Here is a 7,842-nt window from a genome sequence, read left to right on the forward strand (position 1 = left end):
GGCGGAGTTAAAAATAAAACCCGAGAAAGAGATTGGCTAGCATTATACCAGTGTTAGTGATATGTTTCACAGATGTCTGGGGAATATAGACCCCTCTTACACACTCACACACCTCTCTTGAGGGCTGAACTCACCATGAACTTGGATGTGAAACACATCCCAAAGCAATGGCCTGCAGTGTTTTCTGGCCCGGGCAGGAGCGTCCACAAAACCGCCACCTCATGACGGAACACTTGTGTCATATTGCGTAACTCAAACACACATGCAAATTCAATATACGTCCATGTAAAAGATGCAGCTCTCATACAGCTGTAATGGTAAATATGATTCGTCTTTTCCTTCAGATTAGTAAGAAAAAAAATTGAGGCCATTTTATAAATATTATGAAATGTAAAACTCACAGATAACTTTTAACCCAACACTACCTTGTTCTCTCAAGTGTGCAGCGATTCTGAACACACCACTTCAGAGCCCTTTTTCCCCCACAAATATATTATGTTCCACATATTATAAAAAAACAAAAGCCAAAAAAGTTAAATAAAATGTTGCATTTCTCAGATAAGAATGTACTATTGCATAGCAGTTTGAAAAAAATATATTTTAGAACTTTTTGTCTTTACTTTTTGAGAGTGATGGGAAATCAATAAAAAATGTAATAAATATGAATGAAAAAATATAATAAATACAAATATTAATAAAAACATGTAACTTTTTTATTAAGCATTTATTTTGCATTTACAAATCACTTTTCTTTATCTGTACAAATGCATAAAGAAATGGCCAATGGCTTTAAATTAAGTAGTTGTTTTCAAAAATTTTGTAAAATATTATTTTGTTGTTACATTAAAAGTATTACATTTAACTCAAATTGTAAACAATTTAATGCTTTAAATATGAAATATTTGATAACATTTAAAATGAAATATTCCTTGACTTTAAAAGAGTGAGTGAGGTTAACAGTAAGACGAGGATGAGAGAGTGCTTGGTAATTTAAAGCTGCTGCCTTTATGTGTGTGTGTGTGTGTGTGTGTGTGTGTGTCAGTGAGAGATGCTATGGGGTCACCTCATACCCCCGAGGCAGGGCAAACCCTTGGCACATTCTGTGAGTACTGGACTCAAGAAACAGTCACAAGGGATCCCTCTCGCCAAAGTATACACACACCCTCACACACCCTAGGATGCCATAGAAGAATTTGTCAGCTTGCTGGATGAGCTGGGTGGGGTAGGGGGATCTTAAACTACACCCCGCCCCTCCTCCCAACCCAAAGAGGAATCAGGTGGTGCGACGACACACAGTGTGATGGAAAGAGAGCCAGATATATCAGCAGGCGAGCTATTAATGTCTCACAGACACAAAAACGTAACACAGGGGTACAGTTACAGTGCATTATATGGAGATGATGCTCTTAGACTCTCTGGCTGTATAACAACTGAGAGGCTGTCAATGGAAAGTGTTTTTTCCCTTTCTTTGTATGTGAAAGTTTAAGTCATAAGCCAAAATGACCTGAATATAATCTTTTAGTTCCTCTGTACCTTTAGAATAAATGCTAAACAGTATTGTTGTTGTTAACTTTTTATGTATTTCATGAATGAATTTAGTTTTTGTTAATGGAAATAAATCTGAAACTAAATATAAATATTAGATTAATATTAGCAGGAAAATTAGAAATGGTAATGCCAAACCGACATTTGTTTTGTGCTAATACTTTTATCCTTTAGATAGTATTTTCAGTAATGTGATGTGCAATTGTTATCTTATCTGCTCGGTAGATTGATATATGCTTCATATAGTACATTTCTGACACACATGAAACCTTACCTGCCCTAAATGAAATGTTTTTGTGTGGTTTGGCCTTGAGTTTATGCCCTAAACATGCCCTCATTATGGGTTGGGTCTGTGAGGCGTCATCTCAGCACAAACATATTCTATGTTTCTCTTTCACTACATACAGACTAATGCCACATGCCTGTGTAAGCAGGACACAAAAAAGAAACTGAAGTAAATAACCAATGTACACACAACAAATTAATTGCTTTGCATCCTTCCCCCATACATTTCTGGCAAATTTTCTCTCCTTCTCTCATATGTACACAAATACACCCTTGTGTGTGCCTGTTGCTGTTACACCAATAAAAAGAAAGAAAGAAAGAAAGAAAGAAAGAAAGCTCTTTAACTAATTCTGGGACAGTCATGGACAGACATAACGAAAGACAGACAGATAGATAGAACACCAGACATATATAATGTATAACAACAGACAGATGGATAGATAGAACAACATACAGAAAGAACAACTGACAGACAGATAGACAGACATACACTCTAAAAAAAAGGCACAAAAGTTGTCACTGGGGCGGTACCTTTTCAAAAGGCACACCTTTGTACCTAAAGAGTCCATATTGGCATATTGGTACCTTAAAGGTACATATTAGTACCTAAAGTGTACATATTAGTATACTTAAATGGTACAAAAGTGTATCTTTTGAAAAGGTACCGCCCCAGTGACAGCTTTTGTACCTGATTGGAGTGTAGAGACAGAACGAGAGACAGACAGACAGACAGATGACAGACAGACAGACAGACAGATAGATAGATAGATAGATAGATAGATAGATAGATAGATAGATAGATAGATAGGCAGACAGGCAGACAGGCAGACAGTTGACAGACAGACAGACTGACAGACAGACAGACTGACAGATATCATTGCGTATGCATGTGCACAAGCTTTTTGAACTAGATATAAATATGTTATTGCTCAGCCAGTACAGTTCACTCAGAGTAGCAGCAGTGCAAGGATTTGTGGATTCGGTGCTGAAAGACCAGAAAAAAAGGTCTCTTCCTGGCAGGGTAAATCTTCCTGTGGAATTCAGACTACTCTGTTAGCTGTTCCTTATCAGAAAGAACCTCCTACGTCCCTAATACATCACCACAATCACTCCGTTCCTCACGTGGAATGTTACATATTCCAAATTCCTCACACATTGTTGAACGCTTCTCATTTCAGAAAGCATCGGCAGGCATGGTTACCGCATCAGCATCACGTGAAGCACTGAAGAATCAGGAAGTCTCAGCTGAGAATCTGAAAAGTACTACAGCAGGAATTCCCTCTGCACTCACAATTGGGACAACTCCCACACAGACAGACACTGCTCCTCTGGTTGGCTCTCCTAGTCAACCAGACCTAGTACGGTATGGGGAGTGAATGCACTTTGCAAATAAAACCCAAAATGATAAAGATCCCAGCCTTGATGTGTATGAGGTTAAAGCCATTCCTTCTGAAGTTTGCTGTAGCGAGGCGTCTGAACATGCCTGAGGAGTGAGAGTCACAACAGATTAAACCTGTTACACAATAAACAATAAAATGACCACAGCGTTCTCATATCATCAAGATTAGGAACTCTCTCACTGATATTACTCAGGCTGATGGAAGCTCCTGCTGCTCTCCCTCATATGGGCATTAGTGGTTTGCGTCCGTCAGCCAAAACACTGTTAATGTATTGTATCATTAGACATGGAAATTCAGCTACAGACACATGAGATCAAAAAAGTGCCTTAAACAGAGCTGACAGTTTATTTGATGATCTTCCTAACTATGTATCTAGCTAGCAATGTGATTGTCTTACTGTATTACTTACTGTTATAACCAGTAAACTTCAAAGTTAAAACTAGTCTAAACTTTTTGACAAGGCTTTGTCAAGCCAACATTAGTTTATCATGACACACTTTACCGATCTAGTACAAACATAAGGTGGTAAGCCCACTGGTTCAGTCAACCTCCCAGCTGAATTCTGCCTCAAATTGTTCATATATTTCACATATTAATCAGAACACACACTAACGGAAGGAAACCACACGCCAACACAAGAGACATAAGACAGCACTTATTTTATGTTTCAGTGCAGAATGACTGTATGCATAGGAATAGTGAGAAAAAACTCATTGCATGGCTTTCTAAAAATGGACTAAAACCAAAACACATCAAACCCATGACTTGAAACTGTATCCCATATAAAGTATAGTTAAGATATGAAGCATATTAAAAACTTGAATATACTGTAAGTTCCAATATGAGTACAGCAGTGATATTGAGCTTGAGGGCTGGCGTCTCTGGAGTGCTTTGGTTCATTAAAAGCCATATTGGCCTAGAGAGGCTGAACACAAAATAGCTTAAGATTTCTATCATACTGTCAGTCAAAGCAGTAACTACGAACAATTGATGGCCCACTGAACACAGGTGTGTGTGTGTGTGTGTGTGTGTGTGTGCATAGGCATGAGTGAAGGCAGGAGAAAAGCCCTAGGCTTTACAGAGATGAACAAAGACATCAGGGAGCAATCCGTAACACAGCACTGCTGCAGGGACACACACGCACACATGTAACACAAGGTACGTAGACAGTCGTGCAGCTGTCAAAAGCCAGCGCATTCCAGTCATCAGGCTGTGCTTTGTCTCTCTCCCTCTCTCGTCGTTTCTCTATGCCTGGCTAAATTGGAAGGTACAATCCTTGAATGCTCAAACTATGAAAGCACCAAGGAACTGGTTTTGTAATTGATATGGGTGTTGTTTCTAACAAACAATCTGAAAGATTACTGTTTAAGGGTATTGGATGTTTCTTTGCTGCTAACAGGCACTTGCAGAAGTTACATTGGTAACTTTTTATTGTAAGGTTCAATTAGTTAAAATGCTTAAATACTATAAATAAACTGTTAATTTGTGATACCCAATGAATTAACTAATGTTAATAAATCACATTTTTTGTCTTCCTTTCAGTCCTGCTTTAGAGTACATTTGTTTCACACACAGTTCCGTTATTAATAACAGTGATTCACGGCAGTGACTCTTGTAAATATTTAGGATTCAAAACCAGCTTTTGAGAGTGAGTTCAGTTAACCCATGCTGTGTAAACGGAACCGCATTGCACTAGTTTTTTCATTCAGTCAGTGTAAAAGGGGATTCTAAATTGCACATGCTCTTTTCTCCTGAGTGTGTTGCATTGTTTTATGTGGGGTTTCAGTAACTCACAAAGGCAGAGAAATGAAGTGTGTGACATCCGAAGGTTAAAACTTGGATTGAAAGATTTGTATATTAATTAACATTGTGTCAATTTTGATATTACTTTTCAGTGTTTTGGATGTTGTCAACTTTGATATTTACTTTCATCACTGTTAGTATGGTTACGGCCGTTATTTAAGGTTATCACGAGAGTGGCAAAAATAGCTTGACTTTACTTATTTGTTTGTAAAAGAACAGTATTCAGTGCACTCCTGTAAAATGCTTCTGAACGGTCAAACCTGTCAATAAATATCGTCAACACTAACTTTGTGAACAAAACTAATGCTGATAGTTTGTTGCTTAAAATTAAACATTTTTGATATGAAACTGATTGAAATTTTTAAATGTTAAAGTTTAGTTAAAATTCTAAAATTACCAAAGGATAATGTATAAAAAAAAATTATTTTAACATTTCAAGTTGCTGACTGCAAGAACAGCTATTGACAAAATGAACTGTGCTTCTCTTTATGTTTGTTTATATGTGTAATTGGCCCTTAAACACTCCCAGAAGTTGTCTGTCCGATCATCATGTTTGACCCGGTGGCACTGCGCTCTTTCTGCCAACTAAACATATTCTCATTACAGCCACATCACTGCACACACACACACACACACACACACACTTTGAGCAGTAGTGCACACTCTTATACTCTTATACCTCAAACATAAACTGGCACAGATGTGGAAACACAAACAAACCTTTATTTAAACAAACAGATTTCAAACACACATACAATAATCAAAACACCATGTACATACATTTAAACACAAACACACACTCACACATATACACAAAAAGACACATTCTCTGGCTCCCAGCAGTGTTATAATGAGAGTGTTGGCAAGGGCATATGACTATGCTGGATTAATCCAGATGAAGTGCTGATTATTTAAATGAGTTTTACTCATCTTTTAATGTCTGACTAATTCTGCTGACTCAGGGCTGTTGACCTTGAACAAGGTATGTATGCATTTGTCCAGTTGTATGTAAGCGTGCCAAAGATAAACTCACTTTGTAAAAAAACAAGGATTCCTCAGTAGTTCTTTATAGAACTGCCTACCAAGAACCGATTTTTATGAACAGTTTTTGAGTTCTTCTTGATGATCTTGAGATCCTTTTGATGTCCATAATATGTCCTTTAGATCTGTGTATGATCTGTTAACAGAGGAAAAGCAAAAGCATTTTTGGTCTTTAAAGCACTAACGTTCTCTTGAATCTAAAACCTAAATCTAAAATCCTTTATTACCACAGTGCGTCCACGTAACTTTTGTACTGCTTGTTTGAAAGATTTTATAGACAATTGAGAGTCTCACATGGATATATGGACAAAAGTTTTAAATCATGAGATCTAAATAAAAAAAAAGAAAAGCTGATATTGGTTGTATTAACGCGATTTCTAAGTTACGGACACCTGACCACTTGAAAAATGATTCATATATTAAAACATTTTCTTTCTTTTGTTCGATTAGCCTGGAACTTGATTACAAAAGTTAGCTAGAAGTAAATTCATTATAAATAAATAAAATAAAAGGAAAAATACAGTTTCAGTTACTTTTCAAATAATAACTTGTGCAATATTAAACAGTTTAGGGAGGGCACAAATTAAAAAGTTTAGGCAGGGCACATAAATAGAGAAGTTCTGGCAAATTTAGTGAAAAAAAAGTTTAAAGGCATTATATCAATTAAAACTAAATTGTAAAAGAAAGAAAAAACATTTAAAAATCATTTTACGAGACAAAAAAGTTCACCTAAATGAAAAATTTTACTTAGATTAGGATGGGCTGACCATCCCATCTTATTCCATTCTTCTCTTTGGGGTCCTTTTTCCACATCCCGAATTTTGAAGAGAAATGGATTATGAATGCAAAGCAGCCTGGACCAAAAGGAAAAATAATCTCTAAATCAGGTGTTTGTTTACACACAATCACAAATGCGTACACACAACGCACAGAACGCAGTGTGATATTTTCATTTACCCATCACTACTGCATATTCCAAACACTTACACAGTCACAACAAAACCCTCTAATGTGCTTTCTTGAAGGTCTCAGGACGTTATACAATGAAGCTGGGTGGGCTGACTGCATGTTGGAGACAGTCATTATTGGAAAGAGGGATAGAGATGACTCTGTGTGTGTGTGTATGCCAAGTGAGGGGGGCATTTCCCTAAGGGGGAACGTGCCACTTGGATCGGTAAATCACCATCGGACCCCCACTCTACTCTCCTCCCCCACTTCAGACTGTGAGCCTGTCAGAACCGATCACCTCATGCAGTCTCCTCAGGGATAGAGAGAGAGACAGAGACAGGCTGAGAGAGAAACTTACTGGGGGATTTTTATTATTATGAAATATATACGAATAGCTTCAATATTTCCATCTTAAAGCTTTCCATAACCTGTTGCGCACTAGACGATAAACACTTTTTTTCTTTGTTTTTAATCATCACTAAATGCTAAAAATAATAAAATACGTTTCATTACAGAAGTTCTATTACCTCACACTGGACAAAAATAACTATAATCCACACAGAAAGTCATTTTGAAATGTATTTCTGATAAAAAAAGCCGAACAGTCTGAAGATTGTGGAGGAGGGAGAGAGGTAAGAAGTGTGTCTTATTAATTTATGTGCTGCTGGGCTGGTCTAATGAGATTACAAGCAGAGATGGTAAGGAGACAGAGCCACTCTATTAAAGCTCTGAGTCTGACTAGGAGGAGAACCCAGAGCCCCGGGCCCCTTCCCAGCTACACTGCTCTGATACAGGGGCCCCAAACCTTAAACCCAGGGCC

The sequence above is a fragment of the Sinocyclocheilus grahami genome, unplaced genomic scaffold (genome assembly GCF_001515645.1).
Source record: "Sinocyclocheilus grahami isolate Dianchi unplaced genomic scaffold, SAMN03320097.WGS_v1.1 scaffold175.1, whole genome shotgun sequence".
Lineage (NCBI taxonomy): Eukaryota > Metazoa > Chordata > Actinopteri > Cypriniformes > Cyprinidae > Sinocyclocheilus > Sinocyclocheilus grahami.